Consider the following 23,717-nt stretch of genomic DNA (forward strand, 5'->3'; position numbering starts at 1 on the left):
TCCTTAAAACTATTCATATGGTGCTGTTTTATTATGCCACTTTCTTGTTTGCTTTACCTTATTGAATCAAGCAAATCATTTAAATTATTTGGACCAATGGCCATTCTTATTTTAATTTCAACCCTCCTGCTTAGTTTGGTAATTTTCCTTTTATTTCCAAGCCAGCAGAGCCTTATGCTCAGCACCATGAAATAATGTTGCAATTCCAATAGCATGAAAAATTCACAACCGAATGACAACTATTCGCAAATCAGGCCTCCAAGTCTGTAGTAACATCCCTGTACATGAAAAGTCATTTCTCTTTTTTTTTTTTTTTAAATCTGTTTTATTGAAATTTTGAAGGTTACAGATACTTGTAAGGCATCATAAGCTATGTATACTCCATGCATGGTGGCACTGCATCGCAATAGATACCAGTTCACATCGCTCTTTAAAAAAAAAAAAAATTATTGAAATCAGACATATTATGCATACATTATATTATTATTACACTTGCTTTTCGAATACCGCAGTGGCCAGAGTTACATAATTTACAATTTACAGAAATGCAACCATTCATATGTCATTGTTGCTTTACATCGTGATTATACTTTCTTTGCACTTATACATATTTATCCAATTCCTTGCCTATCCTTTCTTTCCATCCATGATAGCAGAGGTTCCCATATATTCAAGCCTTTTCTCATAATCTTTAAACCTTTGCATTTATATAAAGAGATTTCCTGACGTCCGATATATAATATAATAATCTATATAGCCATTGATAATATGTGGGGGGCTCACAATCCTTCCATGCGGTACCTACCATCAGACGTGCTACTGCTAATGTTAAAAACACAAAGTCCCTCCCCGCCAGATCCAGGTTTGCCCGAATGTCATAACCTATTAGCATCATGGTTGAGGTGATTTTAATCTTTTGATTCAGTGATTGAAACCAGAATTTTTCAATACCCTCTTTTAGCAAACCCAGCTTTTCACAAGAATAGAACATGTGTATGCTATCTGCCGGGCCCAACTGGCATCTCGGACATTCATCTGTCTGTCACTTTCCCCACCCAAACAGTTTTGCAGGCGTATAATAAAGATTATATAAAGTGTTGTATTGTTGAGCTTTAAGGTTAGCTGACATAAAAACTTTTATCCCGATCTCTAATACCATGTTTATATCCACCTCCCCATCCCCCAGCTTACCGACCCACCTTGATTCTATTTGGGTCATATCATCTGGCATCATCCTCAGTAGCTCTTGGTAAAGATCCTTATTTTTACTTTCTGATTTTTTCATAATCTTTAGTAGAGGAATCGACTCCATTCTAATAAGACCTTTGGGAAGCCCTTTTATATGGTTCTGTATTTGCAAATACTTAAAACATGAGTTCCCATGTATACCAAACCCTTGCACTAGTTCTATAAAAGCCTTTCTTTCTTCATTAGAATATAAATCTGCCAGTGGCACGATCCCCGCTTGCTCCCACTTCTTGGCCATAGCATAATAGAGTGCCAAAGTGATGTATACTTATTGTATCTACTAATTTGGCAGATTTTTACCACCTTTTTCCAGATCTTCAACGCAGTCACAATACATTTATATAGAGGTTTTTTATAATAATTTGGATCGCTTTGTCGTTGAAATAGTCCCTCAGCAGCATTCCCAATAGCTAAGTGATAGATAGCAGGTATTCTCAACCGTCCCACTTCTTCATTTTGAACAAAGTAAAGAATTCCAAATTGTTGTAAGGCAGTAGCCCAGTAATATAGCTGTATATTGGGGGCTCCCCAACCACCCCGTTCCTTTGGTAGAGTCAAATATTTATTAGCATGCCGTACCTTTTTGTAACCCTATATGAATTTGGAGAGCATACCCTCAATTTTAGGTATTTTACTGACAGCTAATGCCAGCGGTATCGCTCGGACTAAATATAAAATCTTGGGGAATACCTTCATTTTGATTACATTGATTCTGCCAATTAATGTAAGGTGGAGATTGTTCATGCGTCTAAGCTCTCTATTTATTATTTCCAGCACTGGATCAATATTAACCGCCCAGAGACTATTTATTTCTGCTGTTATTTTAACTCCTAAATACGTGGCTATCTAGGTTACCCGAGGGTCTTGTAGCTGACATTGGGAGGAGCATACAATTTGTGTTTTAGCTTTATCTAAGAGATATCCGGATTTCTCCCCAAATTTTTCTGCCATATTTTCTATCTCTTTAATAGCCTCTCAAGGTTCTGCTGTAACTATCGCAATATCGTCTGCGTATGCGAGAATTTTCGTCTCATAGCCATGTGTTATAACCGGTTTAATTAATTAGTTATTCAGAACTCGAGCAACGAAGGGATCCAAATAAAATGCAAATAAAATAGGAGAGCAGGGACAGCCTTGGCGCGTGCCTCTGGCGATCTCCACCCTCCTGGAGGTATGTCCCATTATTTGTATCTGTGAATAGGGTTTGTAGTACATAGCCTGAAGAGCCCTCATAATTCCAGGACGAAATCCTCTGTCTACCAAGTTCCCCCATAGATATTGTCAGGCCACCTGGTCAAAGGCCTTTTCTGCATCCAGGAGGACCACAGCCACCTCCCTATACGCGATATCCAATATTGAGATAACACATCTTGTATGGTCTGTGGTCCCCCTGCCAGGAACAAAGCTGTGTTGCCAAGGTGAAATAAGTGCAACTATGGTCTTTTGCAGTCGGGTGGCCATTATTTTGGAGTAAACTTTTGCATCCGCATTCATAAGTGATATTGGGCGGTAGGAAGACGGCGTTTCTAGTGATTTACCCATCTTAACAAAGACAACCACATCCGTACCCTGCCACGACACGGGTGGAATCCCTCTATATTGTATGCCCAAAAAAAAATCTTGGATAAAGGGAGTATATAAGATGATAACATTTTATAAAGTTCCACTGGAATTTTATCCGGGCCTGCAGCTTTCCCCGGAGAGAGGGACCCCAGTGCTTCCTGCACTTCTTCTATGATTATTTCCTGTTCTAGTTCCAGAGCGACTTCACTGTCCAACGTGGGTAACATACGATTCTCATCTTCTATACCTACATGTTCTTCCAAGAATTCATCCGGTTGATACAACCTGCTATAGAATTCTTCGAATACCTCTGTAATTTTCTGTGGGCTGGATACTAAGCGGTTATTTTTATCCTTAATTTTTAAAATATTATTCATGACACTTTTCTGCCTGGTTCTTAAAGCCAAAAGCCGCCCCGTGGCCTCCCCATATTCATATAGTTCCCCCCGGTAAGCTTGAAACATTTGAGCCACTTTCTCCTGAAAGTATGAATTTATTTCCGATTTGGCTAGAGCAAGTTTGGTCATTTGCTCGCCCAATAAACTATCGGAACCCCCTTTATTTATTATTTGAACATGTTCTGCCTCTAATTCAGACAATTTGCTAATTAGTTGGTCAAACTGTGCCTTTTGCTGCTTCCGAGATCGAGCTACAAACCCGATTATTTTACCTCTCAAGGCAGCCTTAAAGGTATCCCATACTACCTCACGGGAGGCGCTATATCTGTTGGAGTCAAAGAATTCCTGAGCTCATTGCTTGATATATATGCAAAATTCTTCATCAGACAATAGCTTTTTATCGAATGTCCATGAGCTTCGCGGGATGATAGCCATCGCCCCCTTTATTTCCAAAACCAAAGGGTTATGGTCAGAATATAATTGAGGCAGTTTTATGATATCAGGGTTGCCCATCAGTAGATCGGAGGCAAAGAAGTAATCCAATCGCACAAATTTCTTATGCGGATGGGAAAAATATGTGAATCCGGGTTCTCTTCGTTGTTTTTCTGCCCAAACATCACACAAGCCATGGCTATCTTTGAGTGCCCTGATTGCCCTATATACTTTAGGTTTCCTCCCTACATAGATCTTCTTTTGGGTTATAGCCGCATCTAGATGTATATTAAAATCACCGCACACAATCAATCGTTGGGGCCAATTAGCTAGTTCTATTTCCAATGAGTCCCAACTGCAAGCATCATCTAAATTAGATCCATAGACATTCACCACCGTCAGCCCCATTGATAGTTCTACTATAGCCCAACGCCCCATTTATCCGCTGCTGAACGCACAACCAACCCATTTCGTTGCCTGGTATATATAGCCACCCCTCTAATCGGGATAGTTTGGGAGGAGCACGCCGCTAAGCAGTAATCCCTAATCTCAAGGAAAGCTTTATTGCACCATGGAATATGTGTTTCTTGTAAACATATTACATCTGGATTCGGCGTTCTAAGTATCTCATAGATCCTTTCTTGCTTTTCTTTAATCATTTAGACCGCCAACATTAGATGAACATAGCCTGTATTTATCCATAGTTTCCAATAGTTTTCCACTTGCCTGGCCATTGCTGATCTAACAACTCATTGTTTTTTCCTTTATAAATGTATATCTCTGATTTCCTTTTTTTATGCTTATCCCCCTCTTTACCCCTCGGCTCAGCTTGCCCTCACCCCGAACACTGCACCCCCCACAATATCCTTCCAACCCCCACCTAAGCCCTTGCCCAGCACCACCCCCTCGCCCAACCCTGTGCCCCCCTCCACCACCCACCCTTCTCCCACTACACAGGCAAAAGGGCCAATGGCCCTTACGATGGGGAGAGACTTGTGCCTCTGTGCCCCCCTTCTCCTTAAGCCTAGTAATACTATCCGTTTTTACCGTATGTGTATCTACTCAGCATCATGCCCAGCTGTCTCTAGCGACCTCATTCTCAGATAGAATCTAAATATTAGCTTGTATTCCGGATATGAAAAAGCGCGTCTGGCCTTTATTAACTACTTTTAGTGTAGCTGGGTTTAGCAAAAAAGCCTGTGCGTCCTTGTTCTGGAAAAGGGTTATAAGCGGACGCAGCTGCCATATTTTTTTGACGGTATGGTGACAGAAGTGAGGTCTTACAAAAAACTGTGTCCCCTTTCCCTGCCGTTTCCTATCCAGTCGAGCCAAATCATACAGGGCCTGTCGTGCTAAGAAGTTGTTAAAACAGATCAAGATCGCCCTTGGCCTAGTCTCTGTTTGTCCTCTTTTAGCAGTCATCTGTTTAAACGGGAACCTATGAGCTCTCTGGATCTCGATAGACCAGTTCCGCATTGTTAGGTCAAGGAAAGCTTCGGTGAAGAGATCGTTCACAAATTTGCGGACATCTGAACCCTCTATACCTTCAGGTATACCTAATACTCTGAGATTATTTCAACGTAATCGATTCTCTAAGTCAACCAATTTCATCTGAGTATCGTCTCTGTGAGAAGTCATAGCATTTAAGGTGTTTTTTTGTGCTGCCATTTCATCTTCTAAAACCAATATTCGCCCCTCTGCCTCGTTCATTCTGTCTGTAAATTCGTTGCAGGTTTTTGCTATCCTTCTGATGGTGTTTTGGAGCTTCCGACAAGCTGTGTGTGTCTTAAGATTTTCCGTGCGGGTTTCAAGTCTATGATCTACTATGGATTGATAAATTACAGCCAGAGCTATTTCTTCCGGATTGCCACCAACAGCGCCCATAGGTTGATCCTCAGCTTCTTTACCAGGAGAGGTGGTTTCAGGAGACAGAGAGATCTCCCACATCAGACTCTTAGTTGTCACAAGGTAGGGCGCCTGCTCCTTCTCCTTATTTGTCGCTTAGTTGTGCACCATAGTAATATCCAACCTTGTTTCGTCCACATTTGAGGTATTAGATTCACCCCACAGACTGATTACTGACCCCTCCAGAGATCCAGATCCAGATCTTGGCTATTAATCTTGCTCATCCTCTGATGTATCCGAAGGTTCTGAAAGCGAGTTAAATTTCTCACCGAGTCACTCTCTCTACTAGCCTTTGCTGCGCTTCGTAGATCCTCCCCTTCCTTCGTGCCATGTTCCGTAGAGAGATCCGATAAAGGAGCATCTTGACCACATTCTGGTTCTAAGACTTTCACATCGCTTTGCCTCTATTATGATCTGTTGTGGCACAGGGGCAGCCAGATCCAGAGTCTGGCCTTTTTTCTTGTCAGGTTGCGCATTGTCTTTTTGGCTCCCCTCTTCGTCCAAAGGTTTTGGCTGTAGTGAGATATTGGTGGGCATAGTCATGTTATTAATAACTGCTGCTTCAGCCCCCGCTTGCACCATTTTTTCTTTAGCACCGTTACTATTCACTACTTTTTCCTTTTTTGATATTGCAAACATTTGAGGAACTTTTTTTTTTTTAGAGTCCATCGTGTATTTAACCCCCTGCGTGAAACTGTTCAAGTCACCTACTGCCCCTTCCAGAGCCGCTCTCATGCTACTTCCTATTTTCGATGTAGCCTCTGTTCTACTCCCAGCCTGGAGTTACGGCAGTCCCCGACTCTTACCCCCGCGGGCTGATTTTGGGGGCATGGTGGTCCAAATTTGAAATCGTGCAATTTAATTGAGGTGGGTAGAAATGACACCTTTTATTTTATTTATGGCAACAGTCATCAAAATATATGCTCGAGTTTCCCAGATCTTTTACCAGACCATGAACCCTTAAAGATCCTTGTGAGTTATATTACAGCTACAGCACAGTGGTGTTCTCTGCCGCCAATGCAGGCCCCCTTTAAACGATGCGCTTACTGACAGGGCTTTATCCAGCGCGATGCCTCCGGGAGTTCAGAAATATCTAGCAATATCCAGCATTCAGTATACATTCAGTGTGCAGCCTTCTCCTGTCGATGGCGGCTTCAGTAAACTGCTCGCTCCGCACACAGTACTCCACTTCCTGCACTTCCTGCAGCTGCGAGAGGCACAGTTACGCTTTGCCGACGGCGTGTCAGCGTGTCGGTCTCTCAATTGCCAGGTACGCCTACCGGCATGTCCCAACCCTCTATCGGCGCAGGTGAGCGGTTAGGTGGGTAGGTTGATCCCGGAACAATCGCTGCCATGGTTTCCTGAAACTTTTACTTTCTGCAGTTGTTACCGCTTTCAAAATGTTAGCCTTTTTACGCGATCAATTTACCTTAGCCTAGGATGAAAGCACATCTCCAGGGCATCCATCCAGCAGAGTTTGTTTGAAGAAGGGGGATCACGCTGAGAAGCTCATCGCTCACACGTCCGTCCCAAGGACGCCATCTTTGCACAGCCTGAAAAGTCATTAAATATGTTGAAAAAGAAATGAAAAGTCTATTCTCTTTCACCATATTTAATGATGCTGCAGAAGAAGACATTTCTTCTGAAGGAGGATTATATTACCCAAGTTGCATATGTAAGAGCATACTTACTGCACATGTATGCATGCACAATTCTGCATTGCATATAATACTTGTGTGAAGGTTCCACATTGGAGTTCTCCAAGACTACTACAGTTGCCTGTAGAGTACTCCTGCTGGGATCTCTTGTGAATCCGTTCATATTTGGAAATGAGCACGAACTGTAGGAGTAATTCAGTGGGATCTAATTTACAATTACTTTATTCTGCAAATAAACCTATGGAGGCTAAAAGCTATTTGAGTTCAATTCTAGTTTCTCCATCAGTAGATGACAGATCCCAGGACAATGCTTTTCAATAAACTTGTTTTGCAAGCAGTTTTAAGCAGAAAAGATGCCTATAAATAAATCCAGTTAACCAAATTTGACAAATAATAGTAAATTTGACTGTAAACACCAATTTATGCTCCCGAATTTGACCTCAACATTCAAGTGAGGAGTGGAAACATAAATGTCGGTGAGGACCTCACTATTGAAATAGTGTTGAAGCCCTAACATTGAATCATAGTACTTTGAGCCTTCAGCATTGAGACATAATAATGGGTCGATTTCAAGTGCCTCAATTTTGACCACGAGCTGTGGTGACAGAAGATTTAGAGTTTGTCGCTGAAGGGGGTTCACACCTGTACTTTCTGGGGCAGAGTAAGAGGAATCTGGCTACTCCTCCCTTTACGGAGCTACATTGAGGCCCTGAGTCAGGTGGAGTGGAATTGTCATATGGAATTCAGCTCTGCCTGATTCCAAATGGATTGGTGTTCCCGCACTTGGTATTCCTGGATGTTGGAACACCAGATCCAGTTTACTTGGGTGGTAATTCTACCTGGATAATTGCATGATGCTTCGGCTGCAGCAGTACCATCCAAATCTCTTTACACTATTTTTCTGGCACTGGGGAGCCTACAATACTCCCCCTGCCAGAACTTAGTTTTTCTCGTAGTAGGTTTCCAAGTCTAGTCATCAGCGTAGAATATTCCTGCCCTCCTGTGGGGCACGCTGGAGCACTTTTTCCAATATATCTTCTTAAGTGCTAAAGTTCGCCGTTCTTCACGAAGACCTTGAATTGTCACTTAAGAAAGTCAATATGCAGCCTAACAGATAGGCTACAGTGATTAAAAGTCTTCATGTTGATGTAAAATAAGGGCGAAAGTCCAAAGAAACATGCAGAAATGCATGTGAATTTTGAACAATAACAGGAAACATCTTTCATAAACCCTTTTTGTAATGTGAGAGAAGTATGAAGAAGTGCAGAGCAGTGTAGCCTATAGGCTGTCATTAACAGGAAGAAAAAGGAGACTGTACCTTTAAGAAACCTTTGTTACCACTAGTACTCAGACTACTAGAGCCAGCCATGGACTTATTTCTGACTCCAGCAGCAGCAAAATCAGCTCCCTCCAAGCTCCAGAGGAAGTATTGTCTTCGAATCAGGCTCCATTATTTTCGTGAGCAGATCCACCACCTGATTCTGTAGTAATTCTGGCTTCCCGGAAATCTCATGCCACTTCACTTTCTGCCACATCTCTCCCTGATAAGGAGAGCAGAAGACTGGATTCCTCAGGTCAAAAGGTCTGCAGCATTGAAGGCAGTCAGTGCAACTGCCCTCTTAGGCAGATATGACAGGGACTCCATTCTTCATTTCGCAGATCACCTCCCACGAGATCAACTGGAAGATTGGTTAATCAAGGCATCATCCTTTCCAGAAGCCCAACTGCATTTGAAATGGACATGGAAACTCCTTTATCGCTTGGGGCTTCAGATCGAGTCCCGAAGTTGCACTACTTAGGAGCAACTATCGACACAGTTCACTGAAAGGTGTGTCCTTCGGAGGAACAATGCTTATCCATTCTCCAAAAGTATCACACTTTTCAGACAATGTGCCCTCCAACAGTGCACACAGTCTCATCACTTCTAGGCTCGATAACCTCCTGCATTTTTCTCACTCGCAACGCTCACCTTCACATGCGTCCTCTCCAAGAGTGTTTAGACGACAAGTGGGACCAACTGTCAGGAGGCTGGGAGGACAGGATCACTCTGTCCCTTCATGCCATCAGATAACTCAAGTGGTGGTGCTCACCGACCAAACTCCTGCAGGGGATGCCATGTCACCAACAAGATCCCACTCAGACCATCTTGATGGATGCTTCCTTGCTCGGCTGGGGAGCCCACAAGGCTCATGGTCTCCGTAGGAGAGGACATGCCACATCAACCTCCACAAACTCCCCGCAGTTCATCTAGCACTCAAAGGAGTTCACCTATCTTTCACCACAGACACTCTGCTTGTTCAGACAGAAAACACAACCGCCATGTACTACCTGAACAAGCAGGGGGGACCGAGGTCTAGATCCCTGTCACAAGAGGCACTGGCTCATTGTCAGGAATCTGAAGATAACAGCTATGCATCTTTCAGGCATCCAGAATCTCCAAGCAGATGTGCTCAGCAAGGATCTCGACGTGAATCCTGAGTGGGTGTTCAACGAAGATGTCATTCTAGATAACTTCCGCATGTGGGGCACACCTTGTATCGACCTTTTCGCCACTGCCGAAAACAAAAAATTTCATTGGGGAATGCTCTGTGGATGAACTTGTCCAACAAATTCCTTTATGCCTTTCCACCAATTCCACTGATCCAGGCAGTCCTGCTCAAATTCTCATCCACGACAGCCAAGATGATCCTCATCGCTCCAGAGTGGCCGAGACCATTGTGGTTCCCGGACCTGCATCACCAATCGCTCTGTCCACATCTCAGGCTCCCTGCAGGCCAGACCCCTTAAAGAAATTTGGAGGACAAATCTTATATCCCAACCTCTCCTCCTTGAATTTGACAGCATGACTCCTGAGCTAGTACACTATGGCCACCTGAATCTTCCTCAGGACTGTATGGAAATTCTGAAAGAGGTGAATCGGCCCTCCACAATGACGGCATATGCATGTAAATGGAGGAGAGTCTGCGTTTGGTGTTCATCCAAACAGATAGACCCTACATCTTGTCGGGAGGATGTTATTCTTCCATATTTATTACCCCTTGCTAAAGCTGGCTTGCAATTTTCCTCCATTAGAGTACACCTTGTGGCACTCACTGCATACAAGAAAAGTCCTTCACAAACTTCTTTCAGAATCCTCTCATTAAAGATTTCTTTGAAGGTTTAAAGAAGGTATTTCCCCCTGTTAGTTGTCCTACTTCATGGGAACTCAACGTGGTTCTTTCACGTCTCATGCAGCCCCCTTTTGAGCCCATACATAAAGCTTCTCTGCAACACCTCACTAGGAAAACTGCCTTCCTTGCGGCAATTACTTCTGCACGGAGGGTTAGCGAAATACAGGCCCGTTGTGCTCATGAGCCATACGCAGTTTTTCATTCGTCCAAGGTAGTGATGAGGACCCATCCTAAATTCCTCCCCAAAGTAATTTCTGATTTTCACGTAAACCAGACTATTTTGTTACCCACTTTCCTTCAAAATTCATCTACTCCAGAAGAGAGAGCACTTAACTCTCTGGATGTCAAAAGGATTTTAAGGTTTTATCTAGATAAAACTAAATCCAGTCGCCAATCTCAGCAATTATTCATCAAATATGGCCCAGTTCACACAGGTCTAGCCACATCTAAACAGTCCGTTTTGAGATGGATTGTTTCCTGTATACTTTTCTGCTATCAGCTAGCTAACTAGTCTCTTAATGGTAAACCCAGAGCGCACGCCACTAGGGCCAAGGCAGCTGCTACTGCCTTGGTGAGAAATATCCCACTGGTAGATATCTGAAAAGCTGCTACATGGAGATCAGTCCACATATTCACTAAACATTACTGTCACAACTCTGATGCGAGAGCGGATACTCAAGTGGGACAGGCATCCCTAAGGAATCGATTTGCTTGATTGCCTATCTCATTATTGTTCTGTCTACTCCACCGCCATACAGGTGACGGGCTTGCTACTCTATTCTACGCTTATGACTGTACATGGAAATTATTACGAGAGAAGGTATAGTTTATTATCTGTAACTCCAGTTCTCTCATTTTTTTAAAATAAATTCTTTTTATTGGCATTTAGTTATATAAACGGACATTTATCAGATTTCACATAAATGGCTGCAACATATACGTAGCGGGGTAGACCATCATTGATTTCGAGATTACATTTACATCGTGGTTGGTGTGAGTATGGTCTGCGGTGTAGCAGGTCTGTGCCAGTTAAAGAAAAACTAGGGGGAGAACTGAACTGGGGAGTGCCATGGGGTTCTTAGTGTTGGGGTGAGGCGTACACTATGAGTTTGTTATTGCCTACTCCATCATGCAGCTACTATTCACCTAGGAGGGTGTGTGTATGCTGGCTGATATGGATTGCTGTTGAGCGTTCCAGCTGGGGGGAACTAGACCCGATGAATCCAAGGAGACCGCGGAGGATTGTGGAGGGGGGTCTCCTATCTCGGGAGCCTGTGCGGTGTGAGGTTATGTGGTGCTGGGGGTATGTAAGTCAATGACTGGGGTCTCTGGAGTCTGGGACTGCCTAAATTGGTGCAGCAGGAGCGCCCATTCTAGGGAAATTGGGACCTTACGTATACCTTTGGCTTCTTCCTCCCTGATTGCGTCTTCCTCGGCCGCCGCCCATTTGAGTACCGCCCCCACCCATGCCGCTATCGGGGGACCTGATGGGGCCCGCCAGTGCATGGCTATACAGCGTTTGGCCAGTAGGTGGGCTAGGAAAACAAAGCGCATTGGTATTTTGTGTCGTTTCCTCCGTCCCAGAATGCCGAGTGCACAGCCCTCCCAAGTAGTCAGATGGGACAGCCCGGTGAGATCCCTGAGCGTCGCGTGGATAAATGACCAATAGGTCTGAATGCCCGGGCAGGTCCAGAACATGTGGGAGAAGGCTGCGTCTCCTGCCTGACAGCGAGGGCAAAGGAAGGTTGTGTCGGGGAAAAAGCGTTGTTGGCGCGTAGGCGTTAGGTATGCCCTATGTAGGATGTGAAATTGTATGTTCTTGAACCGAGCGTTCCTGGAAACTTTTTTAGGGAACTCGATCGCTCTGTCCCACTCGTTATCATGAAACGATCGCCCCGCTTCCTCCTATAACTCCAGTTCTCTCATAGGGGTATTTCCATGATAGTCATGAGCAACACTCCCACCTCTCCGGTAGATTAGACAGACACTTTCATGCTCTGCTTTAATTCAGCTAGTACCGCCTATAAAAAAGAACTGAGGTAACTGCCTCTGGCTGAGCATTATGGGATACTGGATGTCCCAGGATTCTTAAAAGTAAAGTCTCTATTTTCTCCCTTTATAATGGCAGCCTATGGGCTGCACTGCTCTGCACTTCTTCATATTTCTCTAACATTACAAAAGGGATTTGTGAAAGATTTTTCCAGTTATTCTTAAAAATTCACATGCATTTCTACATGTTTCTTTGGGCTTTCTCCTTTTTGTTACATCAAAATGAAGAAAGAATTGTGACCACTGTAGCGTATCTGTTAGACTGTATATTATCTTTCTTAAGTGACTATTCAAAGCCTTCCTGAAGAAGAGTGAACTTCAGCACTTAAGAAGACATATTGGAAAAAGTGCTCCGGGGTCCCTCGCAGACGAGCGGAACTATTCTACGCCTATGACTATCATGGAAATACCCCTACGAGAGAACTGCAGTTACAGGTCAGAAATACTTTTCCTTCCCTCCCCTACTCACCACACCCCAATCCCCCCACCACCACTGCACACAGAGACCACTGCGTACATTTAGCACATGCTTAGAGCAGGCGGTCAATGTATGTGTTAATACCCCAAGGAACTGGGAATTCTGTGTGGTTTTACAAATGATAAATCCAGTCCTAGGCAGTTATTCCCAATCTACAAGGTTTACCTCATATTTGCCCTTTTCTAGTACCATGCAACTCATAATAAGAGCCTTAACAGTGATTTTACATTTGACAATTTCGACTGTGTTAGCTTCGAGGCTCAAATCCCCCTATTTTCCTAAGCCGTCTACCTGGTATATTTTGACAAAAAGTCTAATTTAATATCATTTGTACTTAGCATCTAGAGAAGTACATTATTACTCACTTACACATCTTGCATCCTCTTACAAACATTATTTCCACAGGAAATATGACAATAATTATGTGTCAAAAGTAATATTGATGTTTAGAACAAATCACTTTTTGTCAATAAATGCTACGAATATATATTTGATAATTTTTAAATTTACTAATGATTATGTTAAAATAAGATGATGATAAAAAAGTCATAGGGGTCACATGTATGAACCTATTTTGTGTTAGCAAGCAGGTCGATTTGCAAAATCGGCCCGTTTGTGAATGCAAAAAATGTTTTTCCGATGTATCAAACCCTATTTTGTGATTCGATGACCTGTTACCGAATCAGAAAATGGGTTTGCGATTCATTATTTGGAAGGGGCTTGTTTAGGGTGTCCCTTCCAAATACCGAATCGCAGCCGTATGTGTGAATGTTTTGTGACCGTGAATGCGTTCGCAAAACATTTGCATTTTTATTACCAACTTCAAGTTGGTGGTAACCCATTCGCAAATGGGAAAGGGTCCCCAAGGGACCCCTTCCCCTTTGGGAATGCTGGCAAAAACGTTTTTTAAGAGCAGGCAGTGGTCTCACGGATCACTGCCTGCTCTTAAATAATAAAAAGGAAACTTTTCATTTTTTTCTTTTAAACGCATCCTGTTCAAAAGAAAAAGGGCTGCATTTTAAAAAATGATTGCTTTATTGAAAAGCAGTCATGGACATGGTGGTCTGCTGACCCCAGAAGGCCACCATCTCCGTGATTTTAGCGATTCCTAGGGGGTCGCGAACTGCGACCTATCTCATTAATATTGATGAGGTAGGTCGATTTGCGATCCCGTAGTAATCGCTAAATGAAACTCTTGGGGGCACATTCATCAAGCTAGACAATTGTGATTCCTTAATAGTGATTATTAAGGAATCGCTTTTAAGGAATCACAATAGCCTATGCATGTAGGTTTTGCAAAATTATTTGCGATTCCTACACATTCCTTAATTGCGAATCCCAAATTGCAATTTGCAATTAAGGAATGCCTTCCCATTCATTCCTATGGGCCTAGAGGCCCATAGGAATGAATGGGAAGCCCTTACTTATGAATGGGAAGCCATTCGCAATTTGCGAGTACCAAATAGGTACTCGCAAATTGCGAATGCAATTTGAAGGGTGCTAGGGGGCCATACAGGCCACCCTGCTGCACCCCCAAATTTGGCATGTGTGCTCATGTGGCGCACACGTATGCCCTAAGGTCATATGTGTGCGCCACATGGCACTTTGATAAATGCACTTTTGTGCATTTTTCAAAGTTTTTGCAAATTACCATCAACTTGCAGTTGATGGTAATTAGTGTTTCCTAAATGCGAAGTCGCATTTAGGAAAGTCTTTGATGCATCCAAAATAGGGAATCGCAATTTGCGATTCCCTAAAAGCATTCTGCGAATCGGCCCGTTTGTGATCGATATTTAGGTTGATACATGTGCCCCTTGGAGTTTCATACATTTGGAATAGTGATTACCTAATTACGATTAGGTATTTGCTATTCCTGATGTTGATACATATGGCCCCTAATTGTTTAAAGATGTTAAAATGTTCCTTTTTAATTGCCAGAGCAAAGGATCACAAATGTATTTAGTTCTCCAAAGAACATGGACGAAAGCGGTGTTCTGTAACAGATTCCACATCGTATACTAGGGTGGGATCAATATATCTACCATTTTCAAATCACTCAGAAATACACTACACTTTTTAATATTGGGGTTATTTATGCCTAATAAAAAATAATAATGGGCTGATTTAGAGTATGGCAGCTAGTCTGCCATTCCGCCAGGGCAGCGAAGGGGCGGTATTCCGCTAGCATGGTGGAAGACTAACCATCATACGCCGGTCAGACAGGCAGATCTTTTTGTCTTCAGCAAAGCCTCCATGGAGGCGACTCAGTTGAAGGCAATGAGATTTTCCTGAATTAGAGCCACTTTTTATTTTCCTGCTCAGCAATCCTTTCTGTTCTTCACAAACAACATTCCAATGCAGGAATTTGTTACTGAGAACTGGAAAAGAATTGTGTTTTTCCCAGTGGGTGGGGGGTAATTTCTTTTGTTACCAACAGGCTTTGCCTGGCTGTCCCGAGCAGGTAAAAAGCACTTTGAACATTGCACTAAATAGGGAAGACGGCTTGTAGTACTTTGACTGACGACTGTAAATCCCTTGGGCTGCCGAACCATGGTGCGATCCCACAACTCTAACCAGAGTGAGGCAACCCAGGTTTGGTGGATGGGGCATCTGCCACGTTTGTGATAGACTATGCAGCAGGTGACCATCTGGGCTGCAACATTCGTGGATACAGGCTTTTGAGGTGTGAAATATCTGTGAAGATCCCCTATGAATGATGTGGGTGTCAAGTTTGAAAAGGTGCAAGGGGAGTCAAGTGAAGAAGAGCAGTTAAAAGTGTCTCCTGGCGGACACCAAATTTCATTCTTATTACCTGCGGTTAGGTATTAAAAAGGGCAAGGATTGGTTCACCCCAATAGAAGGTTAAAGATCATTAGTACGTATGCAACAACAACATCCACGAGAAGTAGCACTTTAGAATCATAAAGCCAACCGAGAGAGTTAATCAATAGATTACAGAACAATTAATGAAAAAAGACATGTGCAAGACTTTTTAACATGTTATTCATCAACATCTAACCAGGCTCACAGGAAGAGCCCAGTGTGAAAGGTGAACTGTTAGACCTGTCAGCCCTAGGGTGGTCTCCCCCTGTATTTTTCATCGTGCCTCATTTTTTCCACCCTCATTTTTGTGTTGGACTTAGGTCTCCGGGCGCCTTTTCATTGCCAATCAGTGTTAAGGTGCAGGTGCTCCCTTCCCCTAAGATGGCTGCCACAGGCCCCTGCTACTGCGGAGTGGCCTTTCTAGTAGCACCCTAGCTGCCAGGAGCTGGCTGGGACCCCACAACAATGTTGCGACACCAGCCCGCCTTTTTTGTCCTATACCTAGAGTGGGGAAGCTCCTGGAATGTGCTGGAACCTTCTAGAAGAAGGGTGGGGTTTTACTTTTGCCGCCTTAGGAGGTGGTCACCTGACCTAGGGCTACTTAACAGAGGGAGGGAACTTTTTCTAGTTAGTTGGGGTAAAGCAGACCTGGGGAACCCACGCAGGAGTTTTAGGCGGTAGGGCCTAGACAGGGACTTATGCCTCTGAAGGTGACAGGGTTTAGGCACTGCCCTTTAAGTGAGTGAGGGATCCTGTACTACCCACTGATCTGGCCCAGCGATAGGGAGACCCCGGAATGACCTGCCAAGCCTGACTAGGAGGGAACTAGTCACCAACTCACCCCCCAAAGAACAGAACTTTTAAGGGCGCGAGAACCAACTGCGCCACCAAGACTGCAAAAACTTACTTCTGAAACTCTGCTGGAGCTGACCGCCGGAATTTAAGGCTGAAGCTGAGGGCGGAAACTGACTACTGAAACTTATTACTAAAAACTCCCTGCTGGACTGCTGGGGGATCAACCAGGTACTAGCCCTGTGACCCCTGCGCTCCCCGACCTTGCCTGGGATCCCCCCTAGTCAGTCCTGTGCCAGGCGCTGGTCGCCGAAGTCGCCCCTTAATTTCAGCCCCCCCCCCGCTGTGGGGATTCAAGGCGCACTCACCGCTACGGCCCAAGGCCGGGAAACTGCCCCCTGTCATCACCGGGGCCCGCGGAGAAGCCCGGGGCCCCGCCGCTGCCGTCGCAGCCGAAGAATCGCGATCCCTGGCACCGGGAAGGCCTCGTTGGGCCCAGGCGTCTTGCCGCGGCCGTGTAGGCCTGAAGCCAGCACCCGCATCACCTGACGGGGGCGGACTGCCAAACGCCGCCCCCGCCGTATCCCCATTGGTGGACGGAGCCGTGCCCCCGCAGTCCGCACTGCCATTGGCGGCTGCGGGCGCGACCCCGGAAGCAAGGCAGGAATCCCCAGAAGTGCCCGTGACGCCGGCGGAGCTCCCCGGTCACGTCTGACCCGACCGGGAGCCCCGCGCCTTGTCCCCCTGCGCCACCTACCTTCAGGAGAAGCTGCAAGGGAGGCCCTCGGCCCGGACATCGCCGGGCGGCCTGGACGTCAGCTGCGGCGCGAGGAGGAGGGATCCCGCCGGAGAACCCGTCGCCAGGGCCGAGGGAAGGCCAGAGACTCAGGTAAACTCCGGGGAGGAGGGCGGGAGGCCCCCCTGAGGCCCGGAGCACGCCCCTCCCCCGGAGAGACTCCCCACAAGGCCCCCGCTTCCCGCAGAGCCTGCCAGAACTGGGCCCCGGCCCCCGCTTGTGCCTGAACTCCGCCTAATGAAAGAGCCCGGTGGAACTGACATTTTCGACTCGCCAAGAGTCTGCCAGGCGCACTACGTGCAGGGCGCTGATTCCTAAGCGCTATCCCTGTAAGCTGCAGGGTGGGGTTAAATGCCATATTTGGGAGCGCTTGTCAACTGCTGTGGGCGGCACGATATTCCAGGTGCCTGGTTCCTAGTGCGAATGAATTGCCCTGTGTAGCGCCAGGTGCCCTGTTCAGACAACCTGATTGCTAAGCGCTATTGACCTGCTGTGTGCGGCACTATATTCCTAGGGCCTGGTTCACCGTGCTAGTGAACTCCCATGTGTAGCACTATGTGCAATGTTTATGCAACCTGATTTTTAAGCGCTATTAATTGTTGTGCGCAGCCCTATATTCCCAGAACCTGACGTTTTACTGTTTTAAGGGTTGCCAATTTAAAGGGTAATGAAATGCCTTTAAACGTATGATGGTACTGCCAGTGAGAATCTAATGAATTGCATTTGAACTAGATAAACCTGATTGATTTTTAAGTGAACATACTGTGTGGTGTCATTTATTGTGTGCGCTTTCTGCTTCAGGGGATGTGTGTGCTGTATGGTTGCTTCACACGTAAGCCTTCGGGTGCCCAACCGCTCGAGTCACGCTACGCCTTTAGGGCCCGGTGACCCCAGGTCTTACATTGTTGGCAAGCGGTGGGATAAGGACCTGTGACCATACAGCACCCTCCAGTGAAGCGGAGGGCGCCGCAATTAGACGCCTTTTGTGGTTAAGCTCTTCAACTGTTGATTACTGCATTGAGTGAATTCCACTGTCCAGACTGAGGGTGTAGAATCCCAGTAGCCGGAAACTGTCCCCCACATCCTAGGATTTTTTTTTTCCTCTTCTTCCTTAGTATCTAGGTCCCCGCCTGTCACGATGGAGTTCCGGTTAGCTGACCTCGAGGGGTACACTGTGAGGCAACTGAGGGAATTCGGGCAGGAGATGGGGGTGCCTGGGGTGCGGAAGGTCAAAGGACCGGAACACCGCACCGCCTTAAGGGCATGGGTAGAAGCCCACCCAGAGGGAAGAGGGGATGAGGGACAGGAGGCGCAGGATGCCCCTCAGGAGGAGAGCGCGCAGGAGGTACTAGACCTGATCAATGGGGATGTGTCCGAAAAGGGGCCACCAGGGAGACGTTCTGGGGCCAGCAGTAGGGCAGGGTCCAGGAGAAGCGCGTCTCCAGAGGAATATGAGGACAGGAGGGAGGAGAGGCAGTTGAAGTGGGAGCTAGCCAAGTTAGAGCAGGAAAGGGAAAACAAGAGATGGGCAATGGAAGAAAAGAAGCTGGCGCACGAGCTTCAGCTTAAAGAGTTGGAGCTGCGCGCTCTCCAGTTGAATGCGTCCAATAGGGACGATGGTGGCAGCGTACCAAAGACTCCCCAGGAGTCAAAATTCTATTTGCCCAAAGACGTGATTGCCAGTTACACGAGAGGGGATGACATCGCCAAGTGGCTGGAGGCATACGAGGTGGCCTTGACAGCCCATGGGGTACCTGAGAGTAGCTGGGGGGGTGGCCTGTATCGCTACATACCTCCCGATGTCAGGGACACCCTTTTGTATTTAGCAAAGGCAGATCAGGTCAGGTATGCCCCCATGAAGGAAGCCCTGCTTAAGAAATTTGGCCTCAACCCCGAGAGGTATCGGCAGAAGTTCCGTGGCAGCCATAAGCTGTCCACGCAAACGTGGGTGGATTTTTTTGATTACGCCCGTAAGGCGCTAGATGGTTGGGTGCGTTTCAGCGAAGCACAGGATTACGAGGGCTTGTACGATCTTTTTTTACGGGAGCACCTCTTGGATAAGTGCTTTCCGGAGCTGCGCCAACATCTGGTGGACCGCAAGATAACGGACCCCCGTGAGCTTGCGGAGGAGGCAGATATTTGGGTGAGCACCCGGGTGTCTCACAAGGGTCCCGGGGGAGATGGCTCGAAAGGCGGACAGGGTTTCCCCCAGAAGAAAGAGGGGGGAGATAAAAAGGTGGAGTTCTCGAAAGGTCCCCAAAATAAGTTTGGGAAGGGAGTAGGAACCCCACCCCCGTCCAATTCCACAAGACCCACTTACCCTGACAGGAGTCAGCAGCCAAGGATTGTGCGGTGCTACGAATGTGGGGAGATTGGACACTACAAGGGAGATCCCAAGTGTCGCAAGCGACCACCAGCCCCAACGGGCGGGAAGAGCCCCGGGGTAAGTAGTGTAGCGCTTGGGGTGGAGCTGCCCTTAGATAGGGAAGGGGAGTGGACAGGCCTGGCCCTGGTTTCACTCGGGGATAGAGAGATGGTTCCCGTAGTGTCCCTGCCCCCGAATACTGCTAAATACCAGCAGAAGGTGAGAATTAACGGGGAGGGGGTGGAGGCTCTGAGGGACACAGGGGCCAGCATGACCACTGTCGTGATGCGGCTGGTGTCCCCAGAGCAAGTAATCCCAGAGGAGTTCCATCCGGCCGTATTGGCTGACGGCAGTGTGAGTCACTATCCAGTGGCTCAAGTTCCCTTTGAGTGGGGAGGAGTCAAAGGCCTGCTGAGAGTTGCGGTGAGCCCTGCCTTGCCTGTGGGGTGTTTGCTAGGGAACGACCTGGAGCACACCGAGTGGAGAGAAGTAGAGTTTCGAGCTCATACAGAGATGCTGGGGTTACCAGGGTGGACTTGCGTAAGCACGCGGTCCATGGCTGCCCGGCATGGAACTCACCCTGGGTTGGAGCCTGGAATCATGGCCCAACCCAAAGCCAAACATGGAAGGAAGAAGGTGGTGGAGGACACGCCCCGTGAGATGGATGGGGAGGCCGCAGAGGTGCCCCCGGAGTCCGCGGAGGTAGATGTCGTTCCTGTGGAGGACTTGCCGACCCTTGCTGACTGGCATGTGGAAGGAGGACCTACCCGGGAGGAGTTTTGTCAGGCACAAAGGACGTGCCCCACTCTTGAAGGCATGCGGCGGCAGGCCGAAGCCCAAGTGGCCAGTCAGGAACTGGGAGGTTATCATGTGTATTGGGAGGATGGTCTCCTATACAGTGAGCCCAGGGTGCCGGTACATGGATCTTCGAGGGCCATAGTGGTCCCCCAATGTTACCGGGCCTTCCTGCTTGAGTTAGCGCACGAGATACCCTTAGCCGGACATCTGGGCCAGGACAAAACCTTTGCACGGTTAGTCCCCCATTTTTATTGGCCCAGGATGAGGATTGCCTCGGACACCTTTTGTAAGACCTGCAAGTCTTGTCAGGCCAGTGGCAAGACTGGGACTAAGTTGAAGGTCCCGTTGGAACCGCTCCCCGTGGTCGGGACCCCTTTTGAGAGGGTCGGTATCGATATTGTTGGGCCATTGGACCCTCCGACCGCAGCGGGACACCGGTTCATCTTGGTTTTGGTGGACCACGCCACAAGGTACCCAGAGGCTATTCCTCTGAGGACCATCACTGCACCGGTGGTGGCGCGGGCACTGTTGGGGATTTTTACCCGAGTGGGATTCCCCAAGGTCGTGGTGTCGGACAGGGGCACGAATTTCATGTCGGCCTACATGCAGGCCATGTGGAAGGAGTGTGGAGTGACCTATCGGTTCTCCACCCCTTACCACCCCCAGACTAACGGACTTGTGGAGCGCTTCAACAAGACGTTGAAAGGAATGATCCGGAGCCTGCCAGAGGGCTTGAGGCGTAAGTGGGACGTCCTCCTCCCTTGCCTGCTGTTCTCCTACCGTGAGGTGCCGCAGAAGGGAGTCGGGTTCAGCCCTTTCGAGCTGCTCTATGGCCATCCCGTTAGGGGGCCCCTCAGCCTAGTGAAGGAGGGGTGGGAGAAGACTTCGCAGAAGCTTCCCCGGGATATTGTCAGCTACATGCTGGCATTCCGCAGCCAGATGGCCAAGCTGTGGAAGGCGGCCTCAGAGAATCTAGAGGCTAGCCAGGCCGTCATGAAGGAGTGATATGACCGCAACGCTCGGACGGTAGAGTTGGACGCTGGACAGAAGGTGTGGGTCATGGAACCTGGGGAGCTTTGTGCCCTCCAGGACCGGTGGACTGGTCCATACAAAATTGTGGAGCGACGAGGCCAGACCACCTACGTAGTTGACCTGAAGACCCCCCGTCAGCCCCATCGGGTGCTCCACGTCAACCGCCTGAAGCCGCACCATGAGCGATCGGAGCTTGCTCTCCTTATGGTGACGGATGGGAGCGAGGAGGAAAAGAGTGAAGCTCTTCCTGACCTTCTTGCGGTCCAAGAGAAGGATGGTTCGGTAGAAGGTGTAGTCCTCTCCCCATCCTTGACCCCAGAGCAACAGAGGGACTGTCGCCATGTCCTGGGACAGTTCGCCTCGTTGTTCTCCCTCACGCCTGGAATCACTCATCTGTGTACCCATGATGTGGACACAGGGGACAGCCCCCCGGTAAAGAACAAGTCTTACCGGCTCTCTGACCGAGTGAAGGATAGCATCCAGCGTGAGGTGGCAAAGATGCTGGAGCTGGGGGTGATAGAACCTTCCAGCAGCCCGTGGGCTAGTCCAGTGGTGTTGGTGCCGAAAGCGGCCCCACCGGGTACGACGCCAGAACTTCGGTTCTGTGTGGACTACCGGGGGTTGAACTCTGTCACGAAGACAGATGCTCACCCCATCCCACGGGCAGACGAGCTGGTGGACCGGCTGGGAGCAGCCCGGTACCTCAGCACCATTGACCTGACGTCCGGATATTGGCAGATTGCCATGGCCGATGGAGCAAGGGAGAAAACAGCATTCTCCACCCCCGAGGGCCACTACCAGTTCCGAGTGATGCCCTTTGGGCTCAAAAATGCTCCGGCCACATTCCAGCGGTTAGTGAATCAGGTACTATCTGGCCTGGAGTCCTTCTCAGCGGCATACCTGGATGACATAGCTGTCTTCAGTAGCACCTGGGAGGACCATCTGCAACACCTCCAGGAGGTATTGCAGGCGCTGCAACGCGCTGGCTTAACCATTAAAGCCAGCAAGTGCCAGATTGGACAGGGATCTGTCGTGTACCTGGGACACCTGGTGGGCGGAGGTAAGGTGCAACCCCTCCAGGCCAAAATAGAGACCATCATGGCCTGGGAGCCCCCCAAGACCCAAACTGCGGTCCGAGCTTTCCTCGGCCTCACTGGGTATTACCGCCGGTTTGTCAAGGGATATGGCACCATCGTAGCCCCCTTGACAGAATTGACGTCCAAGAAACAACCTCGCAAGGTCATATGGACCGCTGCTTGCCAGGAGGCATTTGAAACGCTGAAACAAGCGATGTGTACCGCTCCAGTACTCGCAACCCCAGATTTCAGTAAAGAGTTCATTGTACAGACGGACGCCTCAGAGCACGGCATAGGTGCGGTGCTCTCGCAGCTCAACACAGAAGGCCAAGATCAACCTGTGGCCTTCATCTCCAGAAGACTCCTCCCTCGGGAACAGCGATGGAGCACCATCGAGCGGGAAGCCTTCGCGGTGGTCTGGGCTCTGAAGAAGTTGAGGCCATACCTCTTTGGATCTCACTTCCTGATTCAGACGGACCACCGCCCCCTTCGCTGGCTCATGCAGATGAGAGGCGAAAACCCCAAGTTGCTGAGGTGGTCCATTTCCCTACAGGGGATGGACTTTCGGGTGGAACATCGGCCCGGAGTTGACCACGCCAATGCTGACGGTCTCTCCCGGTTTTTCCGCCTTAGTGATGAGAACTCCCTAGAGGTTGGGTAGCTCTCCCCTCTTTCGGCTGGGGGGGACGCGTGTTAGACCTGTCAGCCCTAGGGTGGTCTCCCCCTGTATTTTTCATCGTGCCTCATTTTTTCCACCCTCATTTTTGTGTTGGACTTAGGTCTCCGGGCGCCTTTTCATTGCCAATCAGTGTTTTTTTTTTTTTTTTTTTTTTTGTTTTTTGAAACCGTTTATTGCAATCTCAAGTATATACAAGTATGGGCCTACAACCTTCCGGCCGGCCGCTAGAGTGACAGGAGCACCTGACAAACTTACAACAGGGCACTTGGCGTTACAGAGAAGCAAATCAGGAGACATCAACGACGTGGGCCACATGACTCTAAGCCCACAATACGGTTTCATTTTATACACACGCAACAACATAAAAAAAAAAAAAAACACACCCGCAAGGCAACCCGCAATCGAAGGTAATCACACGTGCTCCTCGAATGAGGGACCCCGACCATCCACAGGAA

At 47.7% G+C, this 23,717-nt stretch overlaps 1 protein-coding gene across 1 annotated transcript in view; it reads left to right on the forward strand.

The window, feature by feature from the left end:
- DNHD1 (dynein heavy chain domain 1) overlaps positions 1-23,717 on the forward strand; it is an 856,151-nt gene that overhangs the window by 414,168 nt on the left and 418,266 nt on the right. The gene's annotated exons all lie outside the window — the stretch shown is intronic.

The sequence above is a fragment of the Triturus cristatus genome, chromosome 8 (assembly GCF_964204655.1).
Source record: "Triturus cristatus chromosome 8, aTriCri1.1, whole genome shotgun sequence".
Lineage (NCBI taxonomy): Eukaryota > Metazoa > Chordata > Amphibia > Caudata > Salamandridae > Triturus > Triturus cristatus.